The following is a 15,277-nucleotide window of genomic DNA, read 5'->3' as shown; positions in this document are numbered from 1 at the left end:
TGACTTTTTAAAATTATTTTTAAAATTTTTGAAAAACATTTAATTTTTACAAACAATATTGAACAAACTACATTAATAAACATTAAAATTGAATATATAGATCTTACAACGATTATTTAAAATAAAATAATAAATATGAAATTTCTTAAAAAATGTTTTTAAATAACATAAATTAAATATTGCCATTTTTAATGCTTTTAAAAAAATTAACGTAATAAATTATTACTTATTCAGCTATTATTTGCTCCGTATACTTATTTGACAATTAAAATCCTCGTTATATTTTGCTCGTCCATTTTCGACAAAAATGACCGCATGGCCTTTCCAAATGTCTCAAAACAATATGTACCGCCAGTAATTGCAGCAAAATCCATTTAGTTCTAGAGCAAAACATATACACCAAGCACCCGTCTCGTTTGTTGTTGGACGCACAAGAAGCAAAATGCAGCAAGGAATTATTTCCTATTTATTACCACCTTGAAAAATGATAGCTGCCAGCCTTCGGATCGAGTTAGTTTATTGTAATTGAATCGCAAGCACCGTTTTCAAGGCGTGTCCAGCAGCAAAACAAATGCAATTGAAGCGATTTTCAGATAATCGGCTGCATTGTTTAGCACAGATTCCTTTTCAACGGAGAGAATGAGATAGAAAAAGGAGACTGGCGCGCGCGGGGAGAGATATACACCGCATTTACACAACACAATACATATATGCATTATTAACCGAAACACAATTGCATGCACTCTCTTTGCATTATCAGATCGGTCGAAACTAACATTTCCTGCTCGACCTTCTGAGCCCTCTTTCTTTCTCGTTACAAAATTCGAACACTTTCCTCTCATCTTGCGATGGAATAAATAATAACTACTAACAGTCGGCTTGGTCAACACAATGCAACTTAGATTTTCTATCGTAATACCATCAGGCTCGTTGTGTGTGTTCTATCTGAAAACTTCATGCTCACTGGCTGAAAAATGAAGCAGCGACTTACGTAATGCCTGCACTGCACAGCCGAATGCGGGCCTAATCACTCTTTGTCTTTAGTTTCGGGAAATGAGCCCGACAACGCGAGCAGATGCGCGGCGGAATCGTGTTTTTTTTTTCGGCCCGCGCGCGTGCTGATAGATAACGAACATAACGAACGTCGGTTGCGCATACTTTGTCATCGTGTTGATGATTTACAAACTGGAACACTCTTTTTTTCGTGTTAATTAGTGCCGTAATCGCTTGTTGGCAAAATATATGGTTTTGTTTTCGCACGCGTTGCCTGACTAAATAATGCAGCACGACAATTCGAGTTAACCAATTGCCTGGGAAATTTTTAAATACTGAGATTAACTTTATTTGCGCCATTTTTTAATTAAAATGATGAACTGTTAATTGGGGCAGAATGTTGAAAAAAAAAAATAATTTTTTGGATCAAGAATTGAATGCCAATTAGCGTTTTTAAACTTTAAAGTGCCGACAAAATTTCAACACAGTGGGATTTTGGATCTCAGGGATACTTAGTTATTGTAATTTTTATTAAAATCGACGTATTTCAGCAATTCTCTTGTCTCAATTTTATAATTTTTGGTCTAAAAATTGTTTTAAAGAGTTTGAAACAATAAGGATTTCATCTATGTAAACACATCAAAACAGTAAATTTTCGGATTAAACCCACTCATTGATATTAGATTTATACAAACCATGAATTTGTAATCTCTAGTAAGAAATTTGTCGAGCTGGGGTTGATTGAAATGTAGTAAAAGGAACTTTCTATGGGGAAAATTCAAATTTTGTCGATTTTCTCCCAAATATCCAGTACATTGACCACATTTTCTTGGCAGATTTAGATTCCTCTCGTCGAGATCTATCCAATGGTGTATGACATTTTTTAGGAAAACCCTTTTTGTGAAATTAAATAAGATTTAAAGTAGGCGGAGAAAGTCCTCACCATCTAAACAGCACGCTAACTTTGCCGTCACTTAAAATACAGTTAATTTTGGCTTTAAGCTTTAACACACTCCTCAAGGATTTGTTTGTGATTGGCAGCAAGGTCTTACTTGGTTTTGCAGAATCAACGACGAGGAGTTATTTATATATTTAAAATGCAGTGCAAACAAATTTGGTCCTAAATTTCCTTTTTAAAGCCTTTGAAATGTTAAAATTACTCTCTAAATCCAACGAATCGCTAAAAACTAGGATACTCCGTCTTTAAAATCCTATAAAAAATTTAATTTCGCAGAAACTTGAGAGACAACTCCTAAAAAAAGTGAAACTGCTTCTCTCATAAATTCCGATAACACCCGTGCGACAAGCAAACAACGCGTAGTATAATCGTGCAATAAAAAAAATCTTTTTTCTCTTCCTAAACTTTTACCTCTTTATATTCAGGCTCAATTCAAACACTGCCTCTCGGTGGCGAGACAAAAATTGGAGCTGCCCTGACAATGGAGAGCGGCGCGCATGCACGAAAGTAAAATCGGCTGCCGATCAGGCGTGACTGCATGAAGTGGCGGGCAAAAATTATTAATTATTTGAAAGCCGGTGCATGGACACAATGGCCGAGGAAAGAAAGAAGAAAGTGGCTGCAACAGCAGGTGCACATTGTTGTGTCCGCGCGCGATTCAATATTTGAAATTCAATCGCGCGGCGGCCGCGCGTCCATTAGTCGCGCGTGTCTTGTTCCACATTAATTTACTATTCTAAAAATAAATACAAATCCGTCCACGACGAGTTCGCGCAAGTCGAAAGTATATAATATGTACGCACGTCGTGCCTGCAGTGTGCATTGTAATAAAACGGGGCTGCATCGGCCATTAATTATGATAATGCAGTGCCCCGCCGCCGTCGAGCGAGAGAGAGAGAGAGAGAATTATAAAGCTCTGCGCGTTGGTGGAGCAGGAAATTGGAATGTTGATCTCGGCTTCAGATAAAATAATGTGCGGATAAACGATCACTTACGAGGAAAAAGGACTACGGGTCGATTCTCGATTGTTGTCGCTTCATCTGTGACAATTCCAAAGAGGAAAATGTTCGAAAATAAACGAAAGGGTTATTTATAGATTGATATTGATGAACAAATAAGATAAACCAATAAAGGCTCGATATTTTTAATTTAAAGGTTTTTATTTAAGTTTGAAAAATCTGCCAACATTATTTTTTTTGACAATTTAGAGACGATTTAAAAATGATAAACAACCAAATTAGTTATATAAAAAATTAAAAAACAAAAATACAACAACCGCATTCAATCTTTTTTCATATTTGTTTTTTATTATTTGTTTTTAATAAATTCGTTGGATGTTTATCATTTCTGAATCGTGGTGGATTTTAATAACCTTAAATAATAGATACTCATTGTTGGTTTTGACTTGAAATTTAATTGAATGCAACAATTAAAGTGGAATGATACTGGGCAACAATTGAAAATCATTTAAATTGTTGGATGCCTTAAACAATTGATCGATAAACAATTTGTTCAACAATTTGCAATAATAAAAAAGGACCTTCCCACACTAAAAAATTCAAATTTTGCCAATTTCCTCCAAAATGTACAGTGCTTGAACATATTTTCTTGACATATTTTCCGATTCCTCTCGTCGAGATCTGTCCAACGGTGTATGCCACTTACTGGGGAAACTCTTGGTTTTGAAATAAAATCGGATTTCAAGTAAGGAGACAGCCATTACCATTTGAAAAGCACGGCAACTTTCCAGACAATTTTCTCAAAAAATTACAGTGCTTCTTAGGTCAATTTAGGCTTTAACTTAATCCTAAGGGATGAATTCATGCATTGGCAACAAGCATTTTCTCTTTAAATTTGTACAGATTGGTGAAAACCAAAAAAAAAATATCGAATTTTTATGACGACACAATGACGCAATTCGGGTGGCTTTTTCTTTCCAAATTTTACTATTTTTAGAGAGCCTAAGAATTGCAATGGACTACAATGTTCAATTATTCATCGATATTTAATTCTTTAACTTATTAGTGGAAATTTGAATTCGAATTTTATATCATGTTCTCTAAGAAAGGCAAATTTAATGTATTCCCACAACGCTTTCCTCCAAACGTCGCACAACGTGTTTTTAGAGGCCTCCTGCCGAATGATTGTATGAATTATGCCGCTGTTCTCGCCTGAGGAACGCGATGCATTTATTCTCTTTCTCTCTCATTTCCATTTCAAACAATTCGAAAGAGAACTTTCATTGCCATCGAGTGCGCGCACATTACACATTATGCACTCATTACACTCAACGTACATTCGCAGTGAAATGTGCGGCGCCGGCGGACAGGTTCAGGGAGTAAGTAGTGCATGTGTGTGTGTGAGTGTGTTGCCGGCCGCCACCGGTCTCTATTAGCTCGCTTACTCGCTCGCAGATGTGCAACAATCGCAAAGAGCACTTACTCGCCTCGCGCAAGGTTAAGTGAAAGGTGCATATATTACACACGAACACGCACGCACAAAAAGCTTAGAGTTCTCCGCCCGGCCGCCCCCGCCGCCGCCGCCGTTGCAGAGCTCAAATTAAAGCAGCAGCCGCGGATAATTGGTATGTGTGTACGAATTAATTGCGTTCGACACATTGTTTGCACAATGTAAATTTAATCCGAGCCTTTCCACCTGCAACAACAATGGCATGCGAGCGATTTTCACCGTCGAGAAGGATATAAATAAATAAAGTTATGCAAGTCACCGATATTTTTTTTATCAATTAAATTTCTCGTAAATTGGATTGGCGTGTAAATTTTTTAAACACCTTGAAATCCATCCGAAATCAGTCTTTGCATGATGAGAGGTCAGCCTTGCTTTTGCATTGGATATATAAATGTAGAGCCGCAGCAGTCACGGACTTTCGGGGGAGAATCGACCTGGATGCGAGGAGTCACGCAATCTGATCGAGAATATTTTTGCTGTGCGTCATCCTTTTCTCACCAATAGGATCAAAAGAAGAGCAGAATGGATATCAAAAGGTTCATTTGGAAAGGGAGAGGTTTTGATCAGTTAGGGAAAATGATTTAAATTTAATTAAAAACTATTAGATTTAAAAATTATAGTCTCTGCGTTACCCTTTAAAAACCCTTTTAATTTTAAAGTGTGTTTGTACTGCAAAATCCAGGAAAATTATTTTAAAATTTGATAATTCAATGTCCACAGTTTTGGTAAAAGCTAAAATTTGTTTGAATTTCCATGAAAATCGGCTCTAAATTTTGCTAATCAAGCACCGTGCACTATTTTTCCCTATTCAAAATCGTGATTTATTTCACCAGATGGGAAATTTCCCTCATAATTCGTACACCATCGGACAGATCCACGATAAGAGGAATATAAATCAAGCGGAAAACATAGATCAGCTGTTTAATATTCGACAATATCCAAAATTTATTTCATGCTCAGTTTTTGGCTCATTTTATAAATTAAAAAAATGGAACTACAAACCTGTAAATATCCAGTTTAAATAAAACAGACTATTTTTATCGGTTTTAATACCATCACAATTTCTTTCCTGATATTTTTATTTAAATTTGTTCACATAAATCAGATTAGATAGCCTTTTTATGCGGTGAAAACCCGTCAAAAAACACCTCTTTAAACAAGTGGTCGTGTCTCACACGAAATATGCAAATGTCCTCAAGCTCAAAAGCCAGGGAAAACAATTATTATGCAAACGAGCATCTCATCTCGTGTATCTGTCGCACAAGTGTTGTTTTGCCGTGTGTGCAGTAATATATATCAGGTTTCTCGAAAAAAGAAAAATGCCTCTCTCTGAATCGAGACGAGAAGACACAAACACACACATTATTCACCTAGATCCTAATTTTACTTTCACTGCACCTCAGCGGTGCAAATAATTTAGCATTCAAATGAGTAGGTGAAAACTCCGCGTACATATGTTATGTGTGAAGAGAATTACGATTTAATTACCATTTTGGAAAAGGAAAAACTAAGTGTTGAACCGCGGTTTGGAGAAAATAATTGTGCGTGTGAAATATGAGCCCGTGTTCTCGTCGGAGGCGCCGCGCCAACAAAGCATCCGATGTGAAATGCTTTCTTTCTTTCTTTTAAATTTATATAGATGTTTCGGCTGCTTCTTCACAACTCGTAAATAATGATGTCTATGCGGTGTGGGTGAGACTGCGCGTTTCCTGCTCTTCTAACAGTGCGTGTTTAATGTGCGGCTAATTATACGCACTCGTAATCATCGAGAAATGGGCTGCTAATCGCCGCTTTTGAAAGTCCCCCTAATTGTAAGTGGAAGAAAAGGAATCCTCTCTTTTTATGGCTTTCAGATCGGACTTTTTCACTTCCTTCTGCGTTTGCTTTCTGATTAATGGCGCAGATAAAAATATTTAACTGCATTTTTAGAAATGACGAATAATAAGGAAACCTTATTTACTTTTCTAACAGCAAGGATGGCTTCCTTTACAATATAATTGTTATTCTAGCGAAACGCCATCCAAGAATCTGAGAAGCACTTACAATGAAGTTAGTAAGAAAAGCGAAATCAATAGTTTCTGGTGCACATAAAAGATAATGGCCAATCAAGGAGGCCTCGATTCCCTCCAGAAGCAAACAAAATTAGCTCCATTTTTCTGCCGTTTAATTTAGCAGCTTTCGTTTTAATCTCCGCGATGCTTATTAGTTCGATGAACTACTCCACTCGTCATTTCGGATTCTCCGCACAAGTGCGCATTTTAAAATATTATCATGATTGATTCAAGCTTTTGTCACCGCCGCCGCCGCCGAAACCTTGAGTGTGCATGTGTGTGTGTTTTATGAAAGCATCGATAATCGAAGAGGAAAAGAGTGCGGACGCGGAGATCTATCCATCTTAGTTGGCTGCGTGGCCAACGCCGCGAGACAGCACGGGACGACACCGGCGCTTTTAGGCTTTTCTCACTCGGACGAGTAATTTGTGAGCAGCATATCGGAGTCAAGGTGAGAAACGTCCGTATGCACGCATAAAAAGCCGACATTACGCGCCCTTATTCCCATATATCTCTCAGAATCACAAGATTCACTGCACTGCTCGCCAGGCAGAAAGTCCTTGGACATGAATAATTAACGATGCATTTTTCCTTTTAAAAATAAAAAAAGATTTCAGGAATCATTTAACCGAAAAATGTGGTTAATTCTTTTAAGGTAAAAAATAATCTAGATGAGTTAGAATTCTTTTTATCAAATTGATTTTTTTCCAATTTATTCGGTTAAAACCCGGGAAATGACCATGAAAATATTAAAAAAAAATAAAATCTTATCTATTTTCAAATTTCGAAGCGGAAAGTTTCTAAAAGAAAGTAAAAACGTCTCTTTAATTTCTTCACAAGTTCGTAAAAGTAATGAGAAAATTTTTGATGGGCTTTTTACTATTTAAAAAAATGGAAATTTAAAAAAAATGTCCCATAATAACCTTTGCCTAAGACCGATGACCTTATATTTGGTGCCCGTTCGATTGGACTTAACAAGAGGAATCCAATGCCCATCTCTTCTTTTAAAAAAAAAGTCCAAAGATAAAATTTCCCCACAAAACTCAAGAATTAAAATTTGTGATTGCTGATTTTCATCATGTTGGTTAACAACTGATTTAATATTGCTCTTTTCCTTTTTCAAACGACAATAATATCAATCAAAACACGTTGGATTTTCCCCGACTCGTCTAACAGGTAAAATACATACACGATTAATTTATTTAGAATCTAATTAACTGGTTCAGGTTGATGAAATGATTTCTCAATATATGATTCCATCGAGTAGCACACATTTTTTTATAAATTGAACCAACGTGGAATTGAGACCATAGGACAAAAAGTCGTGCTTAATTGACTCAATAAAGAGACAAAAAAAATCTGCCTGTCCAGTGAACCAACGCCTCTCTCTTTCCACAAAAGACCTCGTCAGGGTTGTAAAGGCCGGCGTGTGATAGGTGTCACCCGTCAAACCCGAGTGCTGGAATGCTTTTCAACTCACACTTGTTGCGTCTGTTATTTTTTTTTATCTTCACGCTACTGATTCGAAGAAAGTTTTCTCGCGCATCATCATGCATTGACATTAAAATGCAACGAAATTATTAAATAATATAATACGCATAATGGCGATAAAACTATAGTGAAAGTCACCTGTGAACTTTTCGTCGGTATATAAATGTATTTGAATCATTGTCCCACGCTTCTCTATCCTCTCTTAAGGCACGTACGCGTTATTTTTGTAACAATCGAGAGGCTGAGAGTTGAAGTTTTATTCGTGGGTTCCAGGAAATTCGTGTAAAATGGCATAATGCTTGATTATCTCATCGCCTCCGCGCGCACACACACACACGAAAAGCTAAGCGCGCCTCAATGCCATTATATGTATGAATTGTAATCAAGATGCTTTTGTTTGCGATTCTCTTAATTGCGTGCAATCTTAGAGCGCTCCTCTCTAAAGCACTGAACTTTGAGGTTTGCGAACTAAATATTATGTAAACATGCACTTCCGTAAGCCTCTTTAGTTGTAGTGAAACTCTTCACGGCACTTTGCATCGCTTTTCTTGACTACTTATAAAATTTGCTTAATTTTCTGAGCTGTGCGTCAAGATCAAGATGACATGACAGCGTATGTTTTTTTAATTCCATGTTGTTTGTTAAAAAATTTGTTTATGTCTCCAATTAAAACTTTAAAGCGTAATTTATGATTTTTTGAAATGCTGAAATATTATATTTTTCTGTAAAACTGTAATTGTTTGCTATTTTATATAATTATTATTTTTACATTAAAAAACTAACCCATTAGTTATTTATTAAATTCATTTTTTGGATTTTAAACGAATTTTATAGTATTATGCAGCGGGGTCCAGATGTGCGATAAAATTGGTTCGCACTGCGCAGATCCAAGATGGCGTCTGAATGTGGGAAACAAAAAGCTCTCTTTGGATTGCCGTACGAGTGTCAAGAGTTTGATTTTTACGATCCAAAAGACACAATTAGTAAAAGTAATGCAACTTATACGTCACAATATTGACAAAAACTTGGTTCTTTTCGCGCATTTTCACGTGACTGTTTTTTCGCGCCATACTCCACCGGACGCCATGTCTGCGCGTCGCACGAATCTGGAGCCCGCTGGTATTAAAAGCGATTTTATTGAAAATATAAGTATAAAAAACCGCACCGGTATCTATTATTCAAATAATTTCTACTGAATACTCAAAACTTTATCATTAGTTTAATACATTATTTCCCGCATTTAATCCACAAACTAAATTTATTTTGCTTGATTTTCTAGCTGACGCAAGGAATAAAATTCGCACAATCACGTGTGGCATAGAGATCACGCAATAATTTTGGGAGAGCTCTCAATTTCAAGGCGGCAGCAACTAATTGCGCCGCTCCACACCGCAATAGTTGCCTCAGTCAGCGCGCGTCATCGATTTTAATTGCAAATATCACATAGACGCTGTATGCGCGCGCGGAGAGAGCAATTTCGAATCGCTCGTCGTCTGCGGCGGTGTTGTCTCCCTGCAAAATAGACTAATGACTTCATCCCGGCCAAAGTCACTCGCAGCCTGATTAGTATTCCGCTCGGGCCCTTTGTGCGCCGTCGTCGACGAGGTTGAACTCCATTAGCCCGTTTAGTCTCGAAGGAAAATTACGGGCACGCCGCGCGGAGATGCTTTAATTGTTTTGCCCCCGAGTGTACCTTTGCATCTCGGAGAATTGTGCAATTTTTAATGTTGTTTATTACCATCGGAAAATGTGTGTACATGAAATATTAATGATCACCGTTTTATGACGAGATGCGCGTTCTTGACTTTAATTAGCGCGCCGGATGAGAGAAAGAAAAAGAGTTGCCTTTTTGCCAGTATTAATTTTCGACTGCGCGAGATGTAATTAGCGGTAAATTTTCACGAGACACATAACGTTGCGTAGCAGATAATTTTTTTACATTGATTTATAATTTTCTGATTATTCTGTCTCCATGGCAATTTTTAAATATTTATTTGTAACGGATTTTCAGTCACAAACTAAATTTGATAATAAATACAACCACCCCCTGTTGGAACTGGGAGCTGGGAGGGGTCGCATGTAACGTAACAATGAAATTCAGCGTGCAGGTGAAAAAAAACACCGCCGTTTCCATGGAGCCTCTATTGACCAAACAAGCCGATATAAATAAAGAAAAAACACGTTACCAATTCACCTTAAACTACATTTCGCGAATCAATATCAGTTTACAGCTTTGGATTGGACAAATCTCAACCTTGCAAATTAATATTTACCTGCTTTATTTTTTTTATTAAGCAAAAAATCCACCGTTGCTGTTGGTTTTCGCGTGCTCTTTAAACTAATATGAATTTAATATCGGCGGCGCACCGGCGGTGCTAACTGTTCAGCTGCGTCGTTCTCATCGCCGAGTCGCGACGGACGCAGCTGAAAATTAAAAACAAGCAGCCGAGAGAGCTGCTCAAATATAGCGGGACTCGGTGTGCTTTCCTTTATCTAGGACGACGCACATTTCTCATTCATAACGCACTCTGCCGCTGCGCTGCTTCGAATTTTGATCAAAACACAAACGGCGTTTATCAAACGAAACGACGAGTGACGGATCCGAAATTGATGTCACATTCTCGCGTCGGAAAGTTCAGAGGACATGATAGACAGGAAGAGCCTGGTTTTGCATTCTTATATGGTTTCTCCGCGTTCTAATTGAGTTATCGAAACAAAAAAATGGTTCAACATGGAAGATTTTTTTGCTAATTTATTAAAAAGGCGAAGAGAAACATTTTTTTGTTGGTAGAAGGTTTAAAAAAAAATTTTCTAGTGCATGTTACGAAGTTTTAGACTCCAAAAGAATTTCAAGCAATTTTTGTCCAATAATAACTTTTGCCTGATTTTACGTAACTATTTTGTTTTCTTCACTGAAAATTTTTAAAATTAATTTTGAGCAGGACAATAACTGTTCCTGCAATAATTTTAGTAAGATTTATTTAACAAGAGCAGTGCTTTCTTGACAAAATCATTTGGTTTTTGACCTTTCAACTTGTACATTTAAATTATACATTCAATTCATTCCATGAGCCGCTTTTCTATTTTATATGAAAATTTGAAGGATAGTAATTTTTAAACATCTGTCATATTTTTGAGCCAAAGAAGATTATCAGTTGAAATGGTATTTCTTATAGCCACTCCTGTAAATTTATAGTAATTTATATTTTAAAATGCATTAAATAAAATTTATTTAAAATAAAAAAATTTAAACAAATAAAAAAAATTATTAAGGTAAAATTTTAATGTTAATAAAATATTTAATTTTACTTTATTTTTCCAGTTTGTCTTTATTTAACATTAACTTATAAAATGTTTTGTTTAAATATTTTTTTATAATAAAACTATAAAACTATAAAATCTTAATTTAATATTTTTATTGTTTTGTAAATTTTCAATATTAATTCATGAACCTGTAATCAAAAGTGAAATTCAATTGAATCCTTGGCAAATCTGATTTTGTTTAACTGAAGAACTTGGCTTTCCTCTCGCCATAGGCTCGCTTTTCATGGCCGGGAAAACACGTCTTTCACTCTGCGTGCTCGAACCGATGTTTTCCGCGCCGAGTGGCAAATAATAAAAGATGCTACAAGAGGAAAGCCTTTTGCTTTTGTAAAAGCATGTTCAAACACTGCATTATTTTAGCTAATATTTCTTGCGGCGCAGCGCGCGTTTGAGAAAACGAGGGCCTGATCACGAGCGTGTAACGGAATGCGCCATTAAAAAAGCGAAATAATCCCACGAGGATCGGTGTGCGCTTCTGCCGGCTGATCAGGCCCAGCCGCGAGTTTTACCCGCGGCGCCCAAGGACTTTCCTTCGCAGCGCTCCTGGGAACAATTTGATTCACTTGTCGCGCACTCGTACTTGTCTTGTGCATGTCGATGGCCTCCTTTGATCGACCAAAAACTTGAACAATTCACTCGACAACTCCTTTCTTTCTTTCTTTCTTTCATTTGGTGCGTGTTGCGAAATTTTTTAACGCGATGAAAGTTGTGAAATGCGCAAACAGTTTTCGTTTGCATGAACCTGTTTGATCACGAATGGAAATTTAAATCAATTTACGATTCGAAATATTTTTTAAATAAAATCCGGGTTTAAATTTAAATCTAGGAAATTTTCTTGGGTTTCCCGGATAAAATAATCGCTCTCAAGAATGGAGAAATAAAAATTACATTTTTTAGGAGAAATTTAAAATTGAAAACCACGTGAATTTTTGTTATTTTTCGATCTTTTCAGTTCATTTAACCCTTCCTTTGACAAAAATTCTAGTAGAGGGTTGATTTCAAGGGTATAATTTTTCTAGAGAGTATGACAAACCTTTTAGAGAAAAAGAAATTTTAAAAAAATCGTTCCTTTTATTTATCCTACCTTAAGAATTTTTTAAAATTGTTAATAACAGTAATAAATGGTTTTAAATAATCCATAGACTTGGAATCCTCAGTCTTCCTTAGTTTGATCTTAATTTTTCCTCTAACAATTCACTGATATTTCGTTGATTAGATTAACGTTGGAATTAATTACTCAGACTCGAGTTTCCATTGATTGACGGTCGAACATCCATTTTTCAAGATCATGCACCGCGCCTTTCACTCCTCAATATACGCCGCTCAATCATATTTTAGCCATTACCATTAAATTCCCTGAGATTGAGAGAAGCTCTTTCTTTCTCTTGATTTATCGGAGTGCTGTTCGTCGAGCCCAAAAATCAAGGTCGATCAAATTCCCGCTGCGAGCAAATTGACCGATCCCTCACTGTCCGACAGCAATTGTCGGCGATTTGAAGTTAAAACCAGTCAATCACACACTTAGTCGAGATACGGGACGGCGAGTCTCACGAATGCACGAGAGGAAAGAGATGCGCGGCAAGTAGAGCAGAACTTTTATGTGTATGCTACGGTGATTGCAGGTCCAGTCCATTCTCTCGCCTCGTCCAGTTTGTCTGAATGGCTTTTTGATATTCAAATCGAGCCGTATATATAATAATAACTATGGGGGAAGAAAGGGCATTAAATCCTCATCAGGAAGCGATGGGAATTATAAAAAGAATGTTGCACGACATTGTCACTTGAATAATATTTATCTGATGACTGGCGTTTTTTTTCTTTTTATTTATTGTTTGCTCTTCCAGCGAGTCAGCTAGACTCTCGGGAAGGGTCATTGGTTTTATATATCGGCGCGTTGGAAGGGAAATTTAACTGTCTGGCCAATCAGCCTTGAACCTAATTTGTTTACGACTAATCTGCCGTGAAAATTCTGCATCGTCTACAAAATAAAATTCACCGTAACGATTCAACAATAATTCAAATTGTTATTTTTTTATAATAAATTGCTATTTAAAGTGGAATGATACAGGCCAACAATTGATTAATTATTTGAATTGTTGGATGCCATAAGCGATTGATCGATAAACAATTTGTTCGACAATTTGCAATAATAAAAACGACCTTCCTACAGTTAAAATTCAAATTTTGCCAATTTTCTCCAAAATTTACAGTGCTCGAACACATTTTCTTGGCATATTCCGATTCCTCTCGTCGAGATCTGTCCAATTGTGTATGCCACTTATTGGGCAAACTCTTGGTTTTGAAATTAAATCGGATTTCAAGTAAGGAGACAGCCATTACCATTTTAAAAGCACGGCAATTTTCCAGTCAATTTTCTCAAAAAATTACAGTGCTTCTTAGGTCAATTTAGGCTTTAACTGAATCCTAAGGGACGAGTTTATGCATTGGCAACAAACATTTTCCAGGCTTTTGCAGTATCATTCCTCCTTAAATCAAACTATAAATGCGTCAAGTCTAGTGTATTTTTGCATGACCTGCATAAGATGCATGTATTAACAAATGGTGTTCGCAATTGCTTAATGATTTGTGTGAATTTCAAATACAAGTTGTCGCTGCCGTCACTTTTTATTACAAGATTAAAAGGGAAACTAGCTTTCAATGTTTATAGATTGAAACCGAAGTCTCGCATGAATACTTATGAGACATTTCGCAACGATTTGGATTGTATTCGCGCGAGAGGAAGAAAAGTTTAAATGCCAAATAAAGTTGCATTAAATTAGCCGTTCTTCTTCGAAAGCTCCTCGCTGAATTCTCTTCTCAGATTTATGCAAGAACAAATTCCAAACAAAAGTAGTATAGCTTGCAAAATGCCAAACAAGTCACAATAAAGTACACGCACCAACAAACAGCGCGGACAATACGGCAAAGTCCTTGCTTTTCGAGAGTGTAACGTGCAGAACTTAATTCAAATCCTTGAATGTCTCATCTCTCAACAAAAGCGGCTGCTGTGAATCGAGATTGCAGTGGATGACATTTTATTCGGCTCTGTGCTTTTGAGGCCGCGAGTGTGTCGTCGTATAATTATTGGTGTTGGCGGTTTATGTCATCTTCTGGTTGCGAGCAGTGACTTCATCTCTCGCACAGAGCCGGATTCGCGTATACGTATGGTAAGGTGAGCTCCAAGACAATTTAACGAAGTCATGCCCATCATTTTAGAAATTTAACTTGAGCTTCAGTTACCTAACTGTAAGAGTCACAATGATTTGTGAGAATCTGATTATTTGCAACTCTTCTCGAGATGAGTTCAGAAAACGAGGATTTTCGGCGCTTTTTTCCCCTCATAAACAACATTCAATCCTAAAATTATTCTCTTTTAAATTGAAACTATTTTATATATTTAAATGTCTCCTACTTAATTTATGTTGAAAATCTTGCATTATTCATTCATTTATTTCATTTATATTTAATTTACTTTTAATCCATCTTACAAATTCTAACGAGATCTCTAATAAAACCATTCTCTCCAATCTGAATTGCAGTCAGAAAATTATAAATAATATAACTATTTAAAAAATATAATTATAATTATTTAAAAAATTTACTTTTTGAATCCCAAAGTACCAAGATTAATTTTAGTTCTCATTCCTACCTTTAAAATCAGCCGGTGAACTCCTCCTGGACGTTGTTTTCAATCCGATTTTCCGCCTTCTTTTCCGCACACCACAGTTGGAAAAATCCCAGAGTCAAAACAATGCGAAAGGTTGGTCCGCTTGGAAAGTAGGCAAACACCGCACCGGTGCTCGCTGTTTCTCACTAATGGTATAAGCAGCCGCTGTTACGGTAAAAATATCCTTCCTGTGTCCGTCACCTGGTGCGACTCGCAGGGCACTGCCTCGCCGTACCTGCCAACTGCTCGCCGCCACCTTGCCTCCCCTCCTTCCCCTCCGTCGCGGCGCGAACGCCAGACTTACCAATTATGGCCATTTAAACA

At 36.8% G+C, this 15,277-nt stretch overlaps 1 protein-coding gene across 1 annotated transcript in view; it reads right to left on the bottom strand.

Moving 5' to 3' along the window:
• Positions 1-15,169, bottom strand: part of RhoGEF64C (Rho guanine nucleotide exchange factor at 64C) — a 75,914-nt gene extending 60,745 nt beyond the window's left edge. The window contains exon 1 of the mRNA XM_065496107.1: positions 14,936-15,169. The gene's annotated coding sequence lies outside the window, so the exon portion shown is untranslated. The remainder of the gene's footprint in view (positions 1-14,935) is intronic.
• Between the last annotated feature and the right edge of the window lie 108 nt (positions 15,170-15,277).

This window comes from Cloeon dipterum, chromosome X (genome assembly GCF_949628265.1).
Source record: "Cloeon dipterum chromosome X, ieCloDipt1.1, whole genome shotgun sequence".
NCBI classification, from domain to species: domain Eukaryota; kingdom Metazoa; phylum Arthropoda; class Insecta; order Ephemeroptera; family Baetidae; genus Cloeon; species Cloeon dipterum.
Note: the sequence above shows the minus strand (reverse complement) of the source record. Positions and strands in the feature narration are given on the sequence as shown.